Here is a 20,472-nt window from a genome sequence, read left to right as displayed (position 1 = left end):
GCCTGCTTGATTATTTCCAGCATGATAGGCTTGGATTTTCGCCACGACAGAGGGCCTCTCCGTCATGGCGAAAATCCCGGAAATGGATGAAATTTCTAGTCCCACCCCTGAACCTGGCATTTCCCATCTTTGCGGGGGTGGGACTGAGTCAGGCCGGTGTTCGTGCATATGTGATTCGTGGAGGCAGTTGGCCATTTTAATCTTCAACTGCTTCTACTGACTTCTGATTTTTGAACCCTAGCTGCGTGTATCCCAGAGTGCGCAAGTAAGTGGAGGTCTGAAATTGGTGGATTCTTTGGATAGTCAGGGTATCCCTTTGGAGAAGTAAGGTACCTCTTTGGATAGGGTCCTGGGACACCTTTGGGAGAGGTAAGGCATCCTTTGGGATTGTTAGAATTAAACATAATTTTGCATTTTTTGCGCACAAACTCATTGGAAGTGTCAAGCTGTCCAGGACATGTCAAGCTATCCAGAAAGTGTCAGGTTGTCAAGGAACCGTAAAGCTGTCCAGGAAGTGTCACAACTGTCAAAGCTATCCAGGAAGTGTCAAAGGATACTAGGTGAGTTGACATGGAGAGGGTAAGGGCAAAGGGGGGTGAGTGGGATGTATGGGGTGGTGTAAGTTGACATTGTTGGCATGGGGGTATGAGGGGCCACGGGGATGGGTGGGCAGTATGGATTGACATAGGTTGACATGGGTGGGGCATAGGGAGTCTGCGGAGGAGTGAGGACTGGAGGGTTTTGGTTTTTTTTAATCTAATCACAGTGCCAGAGCACAGAGGTAGGCCTTATGCCCAGCCAGCCAACGCAGCTGGCAGCCTCCGCACTCATCCAGGAGTCACCCACCCCGACTCCTAATTCAGCCTGAGCACCATCCCACCATCCCACCCCCGACAACCCAGCGGGCGGCCATTTTTAAGGATCGGGAAATCTCCCAACTCTGCAAACCTGACCCAGGGATGAAAATCTGGGCCTATCTGTATATACTTTGAATTTCCAGCATCTGCAGTATTTTGTCTTTCTCTATTAAATGCTTTTCAAACTACTGTTAATTCCAAGCAGTTTTTTGCAGTTTACACTAAGCCAGCTGAATTAGCAGAGATTCCATCCAGGTGCACAACATTTATTAACCCTGACTAACATTCTCCTCCAACATGCTGTCTGAACTGGTCATACTTGTGGGGTTGCAGGACTCTCCATTCCTGACATCACTTGAGGGGAAATTTTATAATAATGCTTCAGAGGAACTATGTGCTCCTCTGCCACTACTCAAAGTTTAGTCATGGCCAGGACACATCATGCATACGTACATTTCCGTTTGCAATATTTAGAATTGTATCTGACAATTGACAGAATTAACTTTCCCTTGAAATTATATTTCAAATATACCATATCATTGCTGTTAGCTTGTAATTGTTGATGCTTCCCCATTAGCCTCATAGATAAAGCCTAATGTGCTGCAGAGCTACACAGACAAGAAGGCTCATATTCAGTAATGTTCTAAGTTAGGATAGCTGTAGAAGAGCCAATAGTTTGCTGAGGTATCCTTGGTCTAAGGAGGGAAATATCAGTTGTGGTTCTCACTCTTGGGTGCTGTCCAGTGCCGCCTGCTGGGAAGTGTGCACGAATGGGACACTTGTGAGCACAGGATTGGGAATGGCTGTGGTATTTGTTTTGGTTGAATGGCCGATTGACACTCACTATTAAGGTTCACATGTGGAATGGTTACTCGTGCAACGTGCTGGGGGACGAGGGGCGATGGTACTTTTGGCACCTGGGGGACCATCCCAAGTAACAGACAGTATCTTTAAGACTAAAAATGGAACAGAAATAATTGCATTGCAGTTTGTTATGATTCTTGCCAGACCTCCCAAGTTGTTGGTGAGATCCGGTTAGGGACTAATAACATTTCATTTAAAGTGGACAAAGTTTGGGGTTCAAGACACTTGCTGATAGTTATGTAGAGTATCTAAAAGACTGTAGGTAGATTCCGCAGCAGTTCTTTATTTATTACAAGTGTGAACACATGGGACATGTTCTTTCAGAATGCTCTAAAAGGCAATTTGAAGTTATACAGTTTTGGTTGCTTATATATACCACCTTTGGGATAACTCATAATTAACTCACAATGTTCTAATCTTGTATGTCTAATTGTTACATCCTTAATTACAAATGAGTTTACATCAATAACACAGAATGACCTGTTCATCACCCCCGCAGTTCCGGAGGAATTTGTCAAAAATCACGGAATGACCTGACCTTTAGCACAAACGATGTTCACAGTTCATTCCAAAACATAAACTATGTTCATCTGTCTGGATATTTTGCTGCTGTGCCAAGCCATCTGCATATCTTGACTCTGAGGTCAAGCTATCAGTTTATTACAGTATAACTCATAGACCATTCATCAACTTATTTTATCATAACCCAAAGATCACACTCCTTTAGCTTTATCATGGAGTGACCCACAGGCTAGTCATTCAAGGTCACATTCATTCTAGTTTTTTTTTACAGCAAACACTCTTAAAACTTATATCCGCAACTTGGTTAAACCTGGGTAATCCCATGATGCATCCTCATATGCCTCTTTTGGCCCTTGGCTATTAACTCACAAGATGGCCAACTAACACTAAACTATCCTATTCTCCTCGCCCCATCACTGCGGGTCAGGCAGGTGGTTAGATTCACACGGTCGTATTTTCTAAACTACATCTAGTATACTCTGTTTCTCCCCAGGCTTGCGCAATGCTTTCGTCGCTACTTTAGCAATTAGCAGTTGTACTACCACCAGTGTATGAGAGGTAATTCTGATCCAAGGATGAATATTCACCCTAATACCCCAGTCTCAAATTACCTGGCACCATGTGCCATAGGCTGTGCACACATCGTCCCTGCCTGCCCGTATGGAGGCCTGATGTAGGGATGCTGACACCTGGTTAATGGTGTGGACATAGTCTGCTAGAACCTGCATGAATCCTCAGAAGGATCTGGCCAGGCCTTTCCCTGCCTGCCCCTGTGTCCCTCCAATTCATTGGCTCTTAACATAAGTTCCTGCAATGTGGAGATCAGGTGATTAACCTTGTCATCTATCCCTACTATGTCCATGGAGTTAATAGTGGATGTCCCTGCACCATAGATAGTGGCTGCGTCATTAATTAGGCTATCTCGTGGTGTATGTTCTCAAACAGGTTCTGACTGGCGACCATTACCACAAATCCACTCTGGGGTCTAGGATGGGGTTGAGGGCACTTTAAGGGTTCCCTGGTGGTTGTAATCATAGTCCGGGGTTTATCGTCACTGGGGTCGTGTGGGTGACCGTGGTTGTGGGAGGGTCATTTACGGTGGGGGGGGAGGGGGCATTCCACCATGTGCGCTCCCCAGATACTCAGAGGGTGTTGGAGACTACCATATTGAGAAGTTAGTGATTAAAGGACCTTGTCTGTGTTTCTCACCACTTCGGTAGCTCCATCTTACTGATATTAAGTACAATCAAAACTATCTCGTGGTGTATGTTCTCAAACAGGTTCTGACTGGAGACCTGTACCACAAATCCACTTTGGGGTCTAGGATGGGGTTGAGGGCACTTTAAGGGTTCCCTGGTGGTTGTAATCATAGTCCGGGGTTTATCGTCACTGAGGACGTGTGGGTGACCGTGGTTGTGGGAGGGTCCCTCTGACACACCCTTCATCTGCTATACTCCATTCAAGACTCCCTTGTACCATTTTCAGGACACATTCTGCAGCCTGTTAGGTTGGTGCTCAGGGGATCTGAGATGCGGTGTCAGCTATTACATTTGGTACAGATACAAAATCAAAACATTTATCCCTGACAATAGAATAAAGCCACAAGATTCCATGGGTTTTCAACAAACAAAAAATAAACTTTACGATACAAGGTCAGAAAGATAAAACAATTTACAATATTTATCTTATACTCGAAAATTGAGGTTAAGTGTGAGGCACATGTGAATTAACAAGCCAATTGCGGTTGAACACACCACACTACACAATGACAGATGCGACCAAAATGGGTTCCATACATTTCTCAATGAAGTGACTGCCACTTCTCTTCAAGAAATGCCTACTTTGAAGAAGTTTTGCTCTACTCTCCGTCAGGATTTTCGTATCTCTCTTTTGCCTTGTTCACCTTCATTGCTTTCCATTTCTCTCCTGGTGTTTGACAAGGTGTTTACTAAAACCCGCTTTCACAGCCCACATTCCTTTAGAGAATATCACCACCTTCAACACCTCTTTGTCCTTTTGTCTGTGACATCTTTTGGTTATCTCCACCTATCACTGGCTTCTTGTCCCAACACCCACCCCCCCCCCCCCCCCCCCCGCCCCCGCTTAAACCAGCTTATATTTCACCCCTTTCCTATTTTTATTTAGTTCTGTTGAAAGGTCATGAGGACTCAAAACATCAACTCTTTTCTTCTCCACCGATGCTTCCAGACCTGCTGAGTTTTTCCAGGTATTTCTGTTTCTGTTTTTGTTTTGGATTTCCAGCATCCGCAGTTCTTTGCTTTTATCCCACATTCCAACTGTTAGTCTGTAGACTTGTATGTTACAGCAATTCAAATGTATATCCAATAATTTTTAAATGTTATGAGGTTTTTTGTCTCTGGCATTCTTTCAGACAGTGAGTTCCAGATCTCCACCACTTTCTCTGGGTGAAAAAATTTCCCTTTGTATCCCCTCTAAACTTCATACCTTTTACTCTACATCTATGGCCCCTGATTATGGACCCTTCAATCAAAGGGTATAGGGCCTATCAATCCATTCTACCTAGACCTTTCATAATTTTATACACTTCAATTAGGCCTCCCTCAGCTTCCTATGTTCCAAAGAAAACAGTCCTAGACTATCTAGTCACTCAGTAGGTAGTTAAAATCGCACGAAGTTCTGTGGACTCAGAGCACCCTGATTTGCACAGATTAATGTCACTCCCACCTGATTCAGGCATATGCCTCAGTTGCCCAGTGGAAAGCCGCAGGAAATATTACAACAGAATAAACCTACCACCTCCACTTTCGCTCTGATATTGCCCCATTTCCACAGGGTGAAGGAAGCTAAAGTTTTCGTCAATGGCGGCTCTTTCATAATATCACCTCTATCACCACCCGTGTTGAGACCGGCTAAATGGGCGTGGACCAGACATTAAATCTCTCAATCTTCTATTCTTTTTTGCATATCTGAAATCATGAGGGGGTGTGAGAATTAACAGAGAACAGGTACAATACTGGCTCAGATATGAGAAGATAAAGGAGTGTTCTGTCAACTCAAGACATAGTTGAAAGAAAATGTGAAACTGGTTGCTTTAAAACTAGAGACAAAATCTGATACTTCGAAATCACAGGATAGCAGAATTTTAATCCCAACCTCCCAATTTCATAAACCTGCCTTATGCTTATCACAATTAAAACTCTGAATGGTCAGAGAATGCACAGTAGAATGAATTCCATAGTAGAGCTCTCATATGCAATATCCTTCAGTTTTGAGTTGTGTTGTGCAAAACTATCTAAAAGGCACATCCCATTCTAAACACATTTCATATCAGTCCTGTTATTTGGAAGTAAATAAATAGTCATATGCAGCAGACTGTTTCTTCCGGCGGTAACTCCTTTAGATTAAGGGACATAGTTCTCTCCCCTGGGTAGCTCAGCAAGTTTATCTAATGAGTAACTGAGCCCATGCAGATGACTAAGGTCCAAAGGTTAATTCCCTGGTCTGTGTTAGTTAACCTCAGCTGAGATGACTATAAAAAAGCCTACAATTACCCCTGGGTTAGAAAGGGGTAAGATCAGTCAGGTTTCCTGCTCATGTGATGGGAAAAGGTTTACAATTGGCGCCAGGGCACCTGAACCAGAGGGCAAAAGCTGTCGGGGTTTTCTCTCTTCAATGCTACCTGATGAGCCGTTCCAATGCCTTCATAGGGATGAACTGAAAGGAGGTCTAAAATATTACCTGACTTGTTTTTTTTTTGGAAAAAGAAAATGAAATAGAGAAAATGAGAACATAGAAAAAGAACACAAAAATATCAGGTAGATAAAGGGATATGTGTTTTTTATAAACATTTGTATATAAACCATCTTGGGAATGCTGCTCCAAACAAAGACATACCACAGTGGTACAGATGATTCCAGATTAATGAATAGTTCTGCTTAAGTGAATGAAATTAAAAACCATAAATAATTTCTATTGTACCTGAGTTTTATTGATTGTTGGAACTGATTAATGTAAGGTGTGCTCTCCTATTAAATAAGTGTATTTTTTGTTGGAAATTATATATTTTACAAAATGTGCAATAATATTCTCTCTTCTTGCAGGGATAATGACTAGATAATCGGTTTTAGTGAAGTTGGTTGAGGGATGAATATTGTCCAGACAGTGCAGAGAGCTCCCCTGGTCTTCTTCAAAATAGTGCCATGGAATCTTTACATTCACCTGAGAGGAGAGACTGCGCCTCATTTTAAAATAGCATCCAAAAGATGATGCATCCAACAATGCAGCACTCCATCAGTACTGCACTGATGTGTCAGTCTCGATTTTGTGCTCAAGTTTCTGGAGTTACTGGATAGCCAATAGGTGGAGGAATGTCACTTCTCTCTAAAGCAATACCACTAAGCTAGTTATCACACTACAAATACTGTCAAAGATATAATCAGCTCGATCAACGCAGCTTGGGGATGAAACCTAGCACCTCCTTGATTCTTATAGCTCGGTTCTGTTCTAATCAGTGCCTTTACCAACTGAGCGATCATCTTGATTTTCTGGTACATCTGCTGAAAGCACAAGAGTGAAAATGCACCAAGAACAATTAAACTATTGATCCTTCTTAGCTTGTAATATTCTCAGTGACATGCATGGCCCTTATTAAGGGGAAATATGATAGCTGGGGCTGCCTTATTGACAAACAATTGCACAGAGTACATTTTCAGTGGCATCCATGATAATCTCTTAATCCATAGACCCAGGTTACACCAAAAGCACCCAAGAAATATTCTTCAATATTCTGATGAATTGATAAGGTGAGTCTCCAGGATAAGTTATAGCTGCTTCTGGGGTGGAAGGAAAATATAGCCATCTACTATGCTGCACTTTATATGATTCAGTGCTATTGTTCACTTTTGATTAAATGATTATTAATATGTGAGCCTGGTGGCACATTTGACTACCAATATCCATTATGCTGACTCCAAGCTAACACAGTGGGGGTAGAGGCATTCAGCAGGTATAAACACCTGTAATTATACACAGGTATAGACACCTGTAATTATACACTGGTAAGCCTTTGTTCCTCATAGCTGGGTTGCTAAATTTTCTGCCCAGACTTGTACAGAGTCATACATAATACAAACAGAAAATGTTGGCAATTCTCTGCAGGTGCGGCAGCATCTGTGGAGAGAGAAACTAAGTTAATGTTTCAGGCCTGCAACCTTTCATCAGAACTGGGCCCGACCTGCTGAGTACTTCCAGCATTTCCTGTTTGTCCTCCAGATTTCCAGCATCTGCAGTGTTTTGTTTTTGACTGAGTCACACACATCAGATGGGATCCAGATATGGTCCCCAACACTGGGGGAGCTGCCACTAGTCTTGGTGCCTTCTAGATTAGAATGAGAAAGAGCAGAGTTCCTAATTCCAATCACTATCCAGCGAACTATTGTTTAACTATGTTAAACAACATTGTTAAACGATGTTTAAAAGTGCACATGTGTGGATGCCTGATCAGGAGGGCTGACACCCCTGAAACTAGACCCTAAAGGGGAGAAAAGTGATAAAGATATATTATTTTACAAAATTTGTCCCAAAGATTTCAGGGCAATACGATGGTTTACATTGCAGCGTCTAAATTGAAACACTTAATAGATTACAAATAATTGATTATAAAAACTAAGAATTCTCACTAATTCTGGGCATGGTTAATAAGGAAAAACTTGTTACAAAGTTCCATTTTTACAATTGTCTCATTGATTTACCCCCTAAACCCCGTCAAAATCTCATTACGTCAGTGGGGACACTTAAAACCTCGGTACAATGAAATTCTTAATGAGTTTCGCTGATCACTAAAAGTTTATTTTTTTTTAAACAACGAAGTCTGTGAGTGCTTGAACCAGCCCGGGTGAAGCCTCCCCCGCCCCCCATCGAGGTCATGCTGTTGCTGTCATTGCAAGAGCCTGCCTACTGTATCCTGGATACCGGGACTCTAATGAGATCTGCACACTGTTCAGCGCATTTGCAATTATTAAACTCCAACTCCCACCCAGTTTTCCCGACGTGTTGATTGTTGTTTCTTTCCCTGGAAAATTCCGCAAAGCTGGTATGAGGTTTGAGCTGCAGAAAGCTCATGTAGGAGGCAAAGTAGTTTATTCCAGCTGCTGGCCGTTCAGAGTACAGCGCGCAAGCTGATAAATATTCATTGCTGCAAGACTGAAGCGCCCTTGAGGATTGCGGAGCAACTTTGAGCGATCCCATTGGTTGTATGAATGCCCAGCTCTGTGCAGGATCTGAGCCGCTTCTATTGATCAGAAAGGGAAGGAGAGGCTGAGAGAGAGAGAGAGAAAGAGACCTAGTGACTGAGCCCTGCTTGCTTCTTCTGGGAGTCTGCAGACATGCCAGCATTATTTTTGAAGGATTTCTTTTCTGATGGCTGTGTCGACTAAATATGGCATGGAAAACGTTCTGATGCAGAGACTATGACCAGTGAGGCTTTATGTTTCCACCCCTGCGAGTTAATATCAGTCCCGCAGAACCAGTGCCGTCTCCAGCTCTTTGTACATGGCAACAAAGACATAACCGGGTAAGTGGGGAAGTGTGTTTCTGCACCGAAGATGCAGCACAACAAACACTACGTTCATCAGGCACTCATAGTCGCGTTGCCAACCAGTATGTGACAATGGGACCTAGTGGAGCCAGCAAAGGAGACCTCAGTCCTATTGGCATGGGGAGGCTGGGAGATAGAGAGGCAACCACACCAGGAAATAACAAGCAAGTTCAATTTATATTCAAAATAATAAAATTGCGCTAAGGTGTTGGAAAGGACGGGGGGTGGGGGTGAGGGTAGGGGATTGGTGGCTGGAGAATTCTGATTGAACGGCTGCAAAATACCAATTCCGGGTGACAGCAGCTCTTTTGGGTGTGTATCCGTGCGATTTGGGATGAAGTGGGAGGAGTTTGTTCGCTGGGGGAACGATTGGAGTTCACTTTATTTACCTGGAAGCCCGAGCGTTTCTCACGTTATGTGACATGGGTTTGGGAAGGCAGTGCTGGTGTCAAGTGGAGAGGGTCTGAGGGAATCGGTTCAAACTCACGGCTTGGCTGAGCTGGACAAAGTTTAGTGCCTCTTCTCTGCTCCATTTCTGGCCTCTGCTGGGTCCATGCCAGACATATTTTACTGTTTTTGACATGACTCACAGGCCCACTGTCATTGCAACAACGTGTTGAGGATGCACCAACCTCACACTCTCAAAATACTGAGGAATGTGGCATCAGACTGGGAGTTGGGAATTTTTCCAAAGTTTTTCTTCCATCGCCAATGTCTTTTTACTGGCCTGATTCGTGCTGGTTGTCCAAGTGATTATTCTCAATGCGTAAGCCTAGACGTTGACTATTTGACGATGAGGTGGGTCGAACCTGTTCTCCCCCCCCCACTCCGTGTGCATTAGTTCACTTTTCAGCAGGAGTTTCTGGTCTGCAATAACATAGCTGATTTATTTTTTCTTTCCCAATAAAGGGTAACTAAGGCCAATTGTTGTGCCTCAGTTGCTGCCATATTTAAGGGCTGCGAACTCAGTATAGATCAGGAATTAAAACTGGGTGCTACACACACACAGCTGTTGGAAAGATAACCCAGGTAACAGAAATGAGGGTCTGTCCCTGGGCTCAGTAAGGCAATGCCTAATGTGGTATTGTGCTACATGGGGTTAGGAAGGTCACAAGTTCAATTATCGGTCTGTGATAGGTTAACTGTTCTCACTGGTTTGGCTTTCGGGTTTTTACAGTGGGCTTAAGTTGCCCCAGTGCTGGTGAGGGAAATAAGTGGCCAGTTCACTCCCTGCTGAAAATTCCTATGTGTGACTGTCAGGTAGGGATAGGTTGGGGCTTATGGTCAAACAACCTACCAGTTATTCATTTCACCATTTATATACTTGCATGTCAATGAATGACTATTTGAGCATGATATCAGGGTATAGAGTATCTAGGGTTAGGGAAGCATACTACTGCATGGTTCACTGTTCCTTCTCCACCTGGGCACTGAGGCACATTGTAGTCTTTCTACTACCACCTCAGTAAAGTCAGCCCTGAGTAGAGAGCGAATTTGGGATTTTCCTGGTTTTTAGTGCTAAGCGCTAGAGCAGGCAGTGCATTTTGCCAGCCGGTTAAGTGAATGTACACTTTGTTTTTCCAGTGCACTGCTCCCCCAAGTTGTTTCCTTCCTTTGTTAATATTAGTTAACTCACAAATACTCCAAAGGATCTATCTGCTGTTCAATAACAAGAGTCCTGAATAGCTCAACAGTATGCTTTCAAGCTCAGCTGATGCAGTCAGGATCTCACAAAGTGTTCCAAAATATGATTGGCCACCAGTGAAGAAGCCTGATGTGACATCAGTGGGAAGACAGTGCAGAGGATCTGAATGAGCAGTAACTAAAACTAATCCATTATGTTAATGCTTTTCGCCTTTGCTGTAGCTTGGGATTGAGAGTGGTGTGGTGATTAATAGACTTGTTTTAATGTTGAGTATTGGTTCTAAAATAAAAAGGAGCTTCCCCAATAGCCCAGTTGGCTAATGGTCAGTATGTAACTGCATCGTTCAGATAAGGAAAGTCTCATCTGCTGCAATGTATGATTGCTACAATTGGGCATGGCATCGAAGGGAAACATATCAGCCACAGTTCCCACCCTTGAGTAGTCTCCAGCAAATCCAGGTGGAAAATACTCCTATGGATATTGAGCAAGCATTGGTTGGTATGCCATCACTGTGGAATAGCAAGCCAGCAATCGCCACCTTGGTTCATGCGTAAAAGATGGCCATTTATTCTAAGTCCTGAAAAATGTCTGTTCCTTGTGGAACTGGAGACTGGAGGATTGCAAATGTTATTCAAAAATTGGGGAGAGGGATAAACCGTTAAGTACAGATCAGTCAGTTTGTGATGGGAAAGCTACTAGAAACCATTGTCCAGGACAAAATTCATTCTGACTTGGGTTAATGAGAGACAGCCAGCATGGATTCATTTAGAGGTAAATCATGTCTGAGTAACCTGATTGAGTTCTTTGGTGATGTAACAGAGAGGGTTGATAAAGGTGGTGCAGCTGGCATTTATATAGAATTTCAAAAGGCATTTGATGAAAAAAGAAAGACATGCATTAATATCACACTTTTCATGACCACTGGGTATCTCAAAGCAATTTGCAGCCAATGAAGTACAATTTTTGAAGTGTAGTCACTGTTATAATGTAGGAAACGTGGCAGCCAATTTGCACACAGCAAACTCCTACAAGCAGGAATGTGATAATGACCAGTTAATCTCTTTTTTCAGATGAAGTCATACAGTGTTATTAACCTGGGATTATAGTAATACCAATTTTTTACTATCCTGTTATTCAAGATAAGTATTTTTCTTCCTTGTTTCGCATCCAACTATCAACATCCTGCGGGTTAACGTTGACCAGAAACTGAACTGGACCAGCCATATAAATACTGTGACTAAAAGAACAGGTCAGACACTGGGAATGCTATGGGGAGATTAACTCACCTCCTGACTCTCCAAAGCTTGTCCACCATCTGCAAGGCACAAATCAGGAGCAAGATACAATACTCTCCACTTGCCTGGATGAGGGCAGCTCCAACACCACTGAAGAAGCTCGACACCATCCAGGACAAAGCACCCTGTTTGGTTGGCATCTCATCCACCACCTTAAACATTCATTCCCTCCGCCACTGATGCACAGTGGCAGCAGTGTGTACCATCTACAAGATGCATTGCAGCAACTCACCAAGGCTCCTTTGACAGCACCTTCCAAACCCGCAACCTCTACTACCTAGATGGACAAAGGCAGCAGATGCATGGGAACAACACCACCTCCCCTCCAGATCACATACCATCCTGACTTGGAACTGTATCACTGTTCCTTCATTGTTGCTGGGTCAAAATCCTGGAACTCCCTTCCTAACAGCACTGTGGGTGTTTCTACAATACATGGACTGTGGTGGTTCAAGAAGGCAGCACACTGTCACCTTCTCAAGGACAATTCGGGAGGGCAATAACTGCTGGCCCAGCCAGTGACACCCGCATCCCATGAATGAATTTGAAAAAAGCATCTAACTATTTTATTAATAATGCTATGGTCCTTGCCCCATGAGCTACCTTCTCTTGTTCCTCCTGATGTCCATGATTAGCCTGGATTGAGGGTTCACAAAGGAGATTTGTTTGTAGGAAGTTATCCTACCCTCTTATCCTACCTAGAATTTTCAATTTAAAAAGAAACTGATGGAGCAAATGTATTGCAATTTATAAGTTCTGGATGCAAAGCTTTAAGACTGACACTGACATTTTATAGGGTTCCCCCGGTTTCCCAACACAATTTATATGGTGCTTGTAGGTTGCTAGGCACTAGGGAGATTGCATAAGAGAATTTAAGTAGACCAGCATCAATGTGCATGTCTCATTAAAGTTTATTTCTCCCTCATTTCTGTAGGATTATTTTGGTTTTCAGCTGTTGCCAACATCTTGACATCTCCTTTGTGCCATTTGCTGTGAGGCTGCTGTTTCCCTCATCCCCATGCCTGCCTGCTCACAAAGGGTACAAAGTGCCATTTCTATTGAGAATTTCTCTGTATCTTGGCATTTTAGAAATTGAAGAGCAATGGAGAAATTTCTGACTGATTCGGCAATACGGCACGACACTCACTTGCTAGCACCTCACACCAGACACACATACCATGTGTTTTATTTTAATGAATCAGGGGCTTTATCAAGGAAGCCATCAATGATTTATGCCACATGCAGTAAGTGAGTCTATAACTCACCTCCGCTAGAGGCACGGCATTGCTGGAGGCTGTTAAGATCACCCCTTAACTTTGATGCAATGGAATCATTTCAGGCTGCCCTTTGCACTAACATTTGCACATATTCACTAAGCAAATCATGGATGCAGTTTGCTAAAGCAAACAAGTTCATATTTATTCCATACACAGTTTACAGTGTCATGAAAGGGCAAGGAGTCATAGTTTGCTCCCACATGTCCCCAAGCGCTTCTCTGCTCAATGTCACTGCCTATGATAAAAGATTGCACTCTTTCAATGGGCAGCTGATTTGCAACACTGCATAATTCAAATGAATGACCCCTTCCCTGGGAGCTGCTACAATGCTTTCATTTTAAGGCACTCCACCTCCAAGTCCTTTCCTGTGCGCAACAAGTCACCAAGCTCTCATTCATGCCATCTGATTAAAGCTAGTTCCAAACTTTGGCAAACATAGTGTTTGCATGTACAAACATCTTTAGTCTTACCATAATTTAACTTGCTTCAGTGAAAATGCATATTGAGTGTTCCTGGCTCTTATAGAAGTGGGTTTCCTTTGGTGCCAATGTGCAAAGTATGAAATCGTAGAGAAGATTTTCCTGTCCCCTCTCCCCACCCCCATCCTAACATAGACATGCCTTGGACCATTCACATAGCCTATTTCTGTCGAGCCTAGGACCAGAGACCATAATCTAAAACTTCGAGCCAGACCTTTTAGGAATAAAATAAAGAAACAGTTCTGCAAATGGCAGTAGAGGCTTGGAATGCTCTTCTGCAAATGGCAGTTGATGCTAGATCAATTGTTAATTTTGAATCTGAGAGATTTTTATAAACCAAAAAAATCTTCTAAGAGAAATGGGATAAATGGTATGTGCAGTTGGGTTGCAGATCAATCATTATCTCATTGAATGGTGGAATTGGTGTGACGGACTAAATAGTCTACTCCTTTTCCTCTGTTGTTAGCCCATTTGGATGGTTCAGGGAAGCTCCTAGTAGGACCTAATGCTGGTAACTTGGGGCACAGAGGACAGGACCTTGTTCTAATTGAACATTTAAATACTAAGGGTGTTTTAAATAAGTTTAAACAATGCTCATCTTCAAGCATTTGGCTGGTCACCTGAACTTTGGTTAGCAGTGCCTCTGGAAACAAGTTATGTCACCATGTGATGGGTCTGCATCCCCTTTGCTGGCCTTTATCCTAGAAAACTGTGCATTCCCCTGGGGGAGGGAGTAAAGGAAAATCCACCTTCATAAACCTTATTGTTGTGTGTCTCTTAGGTGTTGCCACAGTGGCAAGTGTGCTGGGTACTATTTTGTAATAGGAGCTTCCTATAACTAAGAAGGTTGTTGTCTCCTCAGAGGTTGGCTGTGTTTTTTGTGGTGCTGCGTAGGCAGCCTGGTCCTGTTTCCTTTCTGCCACATGTGGGTACCAGAGGAGGCTCACACATATTGTCATGCTGAGATGCTGCACCAACATCATTGCCATTCTACTTGTACTGGATGTTGGCTAAGCATGGAAAACAGACCTAATGGCCCCAGTTAAACACAAAGTCCCATGAGATGTTTGTCTGCAAACCTTAGGAGAACAATATGTCAAAGAACCATCTAGGGAACAAACAATTTTAGATCATGTCTTGTGTAATGAAACAGAGTTAATTAGCAATCTTTTGTGAGGGATCTTCTGGCGAAGAGCGACCATAATGTGGTAGAATCTCATATTAAGTTTGAGAGTCATGTGGTTGAGTCCGAAACTGGAGTCTTAAATTTAAGTAAAGCCAATAATGGTGTTATGAGAGGCAAGTTGACTGACATAGGTTGGGACATTGGAGTAAAAGATATGATAGTAGATAAGCAAGGGCAAATACTTAAAGGAATAATTCAGAATTTTCTATGAATATGCATTTGCTTGAGGAATAAAAACTCCATTGGAAATATGGCACAGCTATGGTTAACTAGAGCAGTTAAGGATGGTATATGATTAAAAGAAGAGCTTACAATGCTTCCAAAAAGAGTAGGAAGCCTGAGGATTGGGAAGGTTTAAAACATCAGCAAAGGATGACCAATAAATGGATACAGAAGGAGAAAATAGACTATTGAAGTAAACTGGCAAGAAATATAAAAGCAGATATTTTTATTTGTTCATGGGATATGGGCAGCACTGGCAAAGCCAGCAATTATGGTTCATCTCTAATTACCCTTGCAAAGGTGGTGGTGAACCACCTTCTTGAACCACTGCAGTCATTGTGGTGTAGATACATCCATTGTGCTGTTGGGTTTGGAGTTCCAAGATTTTGATCCAGCAACAGTGAAAGAATGCAAATATAGAGGAACTTGCAAACGGTCTGCTTGCTGCCCTTGTCCTTCTAGATGGTGGAAGTCACAGGTTTGGGAGATACTGTTGAGAAAGCCTTGGAGAATTTTTGCAGTGCACCTTGTAGATGGTATCTACTGCTGCCATTGTGTAATGTTGAGCCCCTTGAGCGTTGTTAAAGCTGCACCTCTCCAGCCAAGTGAAGAGTATTCCATCACACTCCTGATTTGTGCCTTGTAGATGATTGACAGGCTTTTGGGGAGGTGGTGGTGGGGTGGTGGGGGTGGGGGGGGGGGGTGCGGGGTGGTGGTCAGGAGGTGCGTTATTTGCTGCAGAATCCCCAGCCTCTAGCCTGCTCCTGTAGCCACAGTGTTTATGTGGCTGGTCCACTAAAGTTCGGACCAATGGTAATCCCTGGAATGTTGATGGAAGGGATTCACCAATGCAAATGCTGTTGAGTGTCATGGGAGATGGTTAGATTGTCTCTTGTTGTTGGTGATCATTGCTGCAAATTGTATGTTGTGAATATTACTGGCTACTTATCAGCCCAAGTTTGTAAGAGTTTTTACATGTATGTGAAAAGGAAGAGGTTAAACATGACTTCCTTAGAGACAGAGATAGGAGAAATTATAATGGGTAATAAGAAAATGGCAGAGACATTAGTCAAAAATTTTTTGTCTGTCTTCAAAGTAGAAGACACGAAGAACACATCTGACATTGTGGAGAACCAAAGATCCAATGAGAGTGAGGAACTAAAGGTAATTAATTCTGGTTTTAAAAAAAATCACTGGGGAAATTAATGGAACAAACCTGACAAATCCCTTGGACCTGATGGTCCACACCCTGAGGTTTTGAATGAGTTGGACACATTGGTCTTCAACAATTCCTTAGATTCTACAATGGTCCCAATGGATTGGAAGTTAGTAAATGTACCCCCGCTTTTCAAGAAAAGAGGGAGAAAGAAAACAAGGAACTATAGGCCAGTTAGCCTGGCATCAATTGTTGGGAAAATGCTGAGCTTTAATAAAGATGTGGTAACAGGGCTCTTGGAAAATCACAATATGATTAGGCCGAGGAAGCAGTTTTGTGAAAGGACAAAGGCAAAGTACTGCGGCTGCTGGAAATCTGAAATAAGAACAAAAAGCGCTGGAAAACCTCAGCAGGCCTGAGAGCATCTGTGGAGAGAAAGACAGAGTTAATGTTTCAAGTCCGTATGACTCTTCTTCAGAACTAAAGAGAAATCAAAATAGTGAAATATATACTGTTTAAGGGGGGTGGGACGGGTGAAGCTGGATAGAAGGCCAGTGATAGGTGGAGGCAAAGGAGAGATTGCAAAAGATGTTGTAAACAAGAGGTCGAAGGGGTGTTGATGGTGGTGATACTGGCTCAAGGAGGTGCTAATGGTGACATTAAGAGTAGAAAGCAGAATGAGCAAGTGACAGATGGCCCTAGTGGTGGTGGGGTGGGGGGAGGGGATGGTGTGGGGGAAAAAAGATCGACATAGGCTAAAAGGTGGGGATAAAACACTGAATAAAAATGGAAATAATTTTTTTAAAAAAAATAATAAAAATAGGTGGGAAAAAAATATATACATAAAAATTAAAAAATAAATATTTGAAAAAAGGGGTGAGGATGGAGGAAAGAGATCACAATATGAAGTTGTTGAACTCAATGTTAAGTCCGGAAGGCTGTAAGTGCCTAATCGGAAGATGAGGTGCTGTTCCTCCAGTTTGCGTTGAGCTTCACTGGAACAACGCAGCAGGCCAAGGACGGTCATGTGGGCATGAGAGCAGGGTGGAGTGTTGAAATGGCAAGCAGCAGGGAGGTCTGGGTCATACTTGCAGACAGACTGAAGGTGTTCCGCAAAGCAGTCATCCAGTCTGCGTTTGGTCTCTCCAATGTAGAAGAGACCACATTGGGAGCAGCGAATGCGGTAGACCAAATTAAGGGAAGTGCAAGTGAATCACTGCTTCACTTGAAAGGAGTGTTTGGGCCCTTGGGCGGTGAGGAGGGGGGAAGTAAAGGGGCAAGTGTTGCACCTTCTGCGATTGCATGGGGAGGTGCCGTGGGAGGGAGATGAGGTGTTGGGGGCGATGGAGGAGTGGACCTGGGTATCCCAAAGGGAACGGTCCCGACAGAATGCCGATGGGGGGAGGGGGGTGGTGAAAGGAAGATGTGTTTGGTGGTGGCATCATGCTGGAATGATCCTTTGAATGCAGGGGCTGGTGGGGTGAAAAGTGAGGACAAGGGGGACCCTATCATGGTTCTGGGAGGAGAGGAAGGTGTTAGGGCAGAGGCACGGGAGATGGGTCAGACACGGTTGAGGGCCCTGTCATCCACCGTATGTGGGAAAGCTTGGTTACGGAAGAAGGAAGACATGTCAGAAGCACCGTTTTGGAAAGTGGCATCATCGGAACAAATGCGGTGGAGGCAAAGGGACTGAGAGAATGGGATGGAGTCCTTACAGGAATTGGGGTGTGAGGAGCTGTAGTCGAGGTAGCTGTGGGAGTCGGTGGGCTTGTAATGAATATTGGTGGACAGTCTATCACCAGAAATTGAGACAGAGAGGTTAGGCAAGGGAAGGGAAGTGTCAGTGCTGGACCATGTGAAAGTAATGGAGGGGTGGAAATTGGAAGCAAAATTAATACATTTTTCCAGGTCCAGATGAGAGCATGAAGCAGCACCGAAGCAGTCGTCGATGTACTGGAGAAAGAGTTGTGGGAGGGGGCCGGAGTAGGACTGGAACAAGGAATGTTCCACATACCCCATAAAGAGACAGGCATAGCTGGGGCCCATGCGGGTACCCATAGCCACACCTTTTATTTGGAGGAAGTGAGACGAGTTTAAGGAGAAATTGTTCAGTGAGAGAACAAGTTCAGCCAGACGGAGGAAAGTAGTGGTGGATAGGGATTGTTCGGGCCTCTGTTCAAGGAAGAAACGGAGAGCCCTCAGACCATCCTGGTGGGGGATGGAGGTGTAGAGGGATTGGACATTCATGGTGAAGAGGAGGCGGTTGAGGCCAGGGAACTGGAAATTATTGACATGATCTAGGGCATCAGAGCCTCCATCACATTTGTTCCGATGATACCACTTTCCAAAACAGTTCTTCTGACATGTCTTCCTTCTTCCTTAACCGAGGTTTCCCACCCACGGTGGTTGACGGGGCCCTCAACCGTGTCTGACCCAGTTCCCACGCCTCTGCCCTCACACCTTACCCTCCCTCCCAGAACCGTGATAGGGGCCCCCTTGTCCCCACTTTTCACCCCACCATCCTCCGCATTCAAATGATCATCCTCTGCCATTTCCGCCAACTCCAGCATGATGCCACCACTAAACACATCTTCCCTTCACCCCCCCCGTCGGCATTCCGTAGGGACCATTCCCTCCAGGACATCCTGGTCCACTCCTCCATCACCCCCAACACCTCAACCCCCTTCAACAGCACCTTCCCATGCAATCACAGAAGGTGCAACACCTGCCCCTTTACTTCCCCTCTCCTCACCATCCAAGGGCCCAAACACTCCTTTCAGATGAAGCAGCATTTCACTTGCACTTTCCTCAATTTGGTCCACTGCATTCGCTGTCCCAAAGCGGTCTCTTCTACATTGGAGAGACCAAATGCAGACTGGGTGACAGCTTTGCAGGACACCTTCAGTCTGTCTGCAAGCATGACCCAGACCTTCCTGTCACTTGCCATTTCATCATACCACCCTGCTCTCATGCCCACATGCCTATCCTTGGCCTGCTGCAATGTTCCAGTGAAGCTCAACGCAAACTGGAGGAACAGCACCTCATCTTCCAATTAGGCACTTTACAGCCTTCCAGACTTAGCATTGAGTTCAACAACTTCAGGCCATGAACTCTCTCCTCTATTCTCACCCTTTTTTGATCCCCTTTTTTCAAATATTTACTTTTTAATTTATATATATACATATATATTTCCCACCTATTTTTATTATTATTATTTAAAAAATTTATTTCCATTTTTATTCAGTGTTTCATCCCCACCTTTTAGCCTATTTCGATCTTTTTTCCCACACCTTCCCCTACCCCCACCCCATCCCCACTAGGGCCATCTGTCACTTGCTCATCCTGCTTTCCACTCTTAATGTCACCATTAGCACCTCCTTGGGTCAGTATCACCACCATCAACACCCCTTCGACCTTTTGTTTATGACATCTTTTGCAATCTCCCCTTTGCTTCCACCTATCACTGGCCTTCTATCCAGCTTCACCTGTCCCACCCCCCCTTAAACAGTATATATTTCACTATTTTTACTTCTCTTTAGTTCTGAAGAAGAGTCATACGGACTTGAAACCTTAACTCTGTCTTTCCATCCACAGATGCTGTCAGACCTGCTGAGTTTTTCCAGCGCTTTTTGTTCTTGTTTATGAAAAGACAATCTTGTTTAACTGATTCATTAGAGATTTTTGAGGGTGCAACTAGCAGGGTAAATAAGGGGAAACCAGTGAATGTAATATATTTGTGTTTTCAGAAGGCATTCAGTAAGATGGCAATCAAGAGATTGTTATACAAGGCTATGGCTCATGGGATGGAGGTTAATACATTAGTATGGCATTAACATTGAGAATTGGCTGATGGACAGAAAGCAGTGTAGGAATCAATGGGCCATTTTCAGGATGGTAGGATGTAATTGGTGAAGTTCCACAAGGGTCAGCGCTTGAGCCTCAGCTATTTATAACTGACATCAATGAATTTGATGAGGGGCCTGAGTGCAGTATATCTAAATTTACTGACGATATCAAGCTAGATGGGAAAGTAAGCTTTGAATAGGGTGCAAAAAGGCTGCACAGGGATGTAGACTGGTTAAGTGATTGGACAGGAAGATGACAGATGAAGTATAATGTGGGGTAATATGAAATTATCCACTTTGCAAGGAAGAATGAGAAAGCAGAATAATTTTTATAAGGTAAGAGACTAGTAAAGTTGGTATTCAGAGGGATTTGGCAGTCCTCGTACAAGAATCGCAGGTACACCAAGCAATTAGGGCGGCAAATGATATATTAGCCTTTATTGTAAGGGACTGAAGAATGAGAGTAAGGAATCCTTACTTCGTTTATAGGTTTTGGTGAGACCACACCGACAGTACTGGGTACAGGTTTGGTCAACTTACTTGAGAA

The 20,472-nt window shown here is 43.7% G+C and overlaps 1 protein-coding gene across 1 annotated transcript in view; it reads left to right on the top strand.

The window, feature by feature from the left end:
- The first annotated feature begins 8,461 nt into the window (after positions 1-8,461).
- LOC144690565 (rho guanine nucleotide exchange factor 10-like protein) overlaps positions 8,462-20,472 on the top strand; it is a 173,129-nt gene continuing 161,118 nt past the window's right edge. The window contains exon 1 of the mRNA XM_078558178.1: positions 8,462-8,796. The gene's annotated coding sequence lies outside the window, so the exon portion shown is untranslated. The remainder of the gene's footprint in view (positions 8,797-20,472) is intronic.

Source organism: Cetorhinus maximus, chromosome 15, assembly GCF_964194155.1.
Source record: "Cetorhinus maximus chromosome 15, sCetMax3.hap1.1, whole genome shotgun sequence".
Taxonomy (NCBI): Eukaryota; Metazoa; Chordata; class Chondrichthyes; order Lamniformes; family Cetorhinidae; genus Cetorhinus; species Cetorhinus maximus.
Note: the sequence above shows the minus strand (reverse complement) of the source record. Positions and strands in the feature narration are given on the sequence as shown.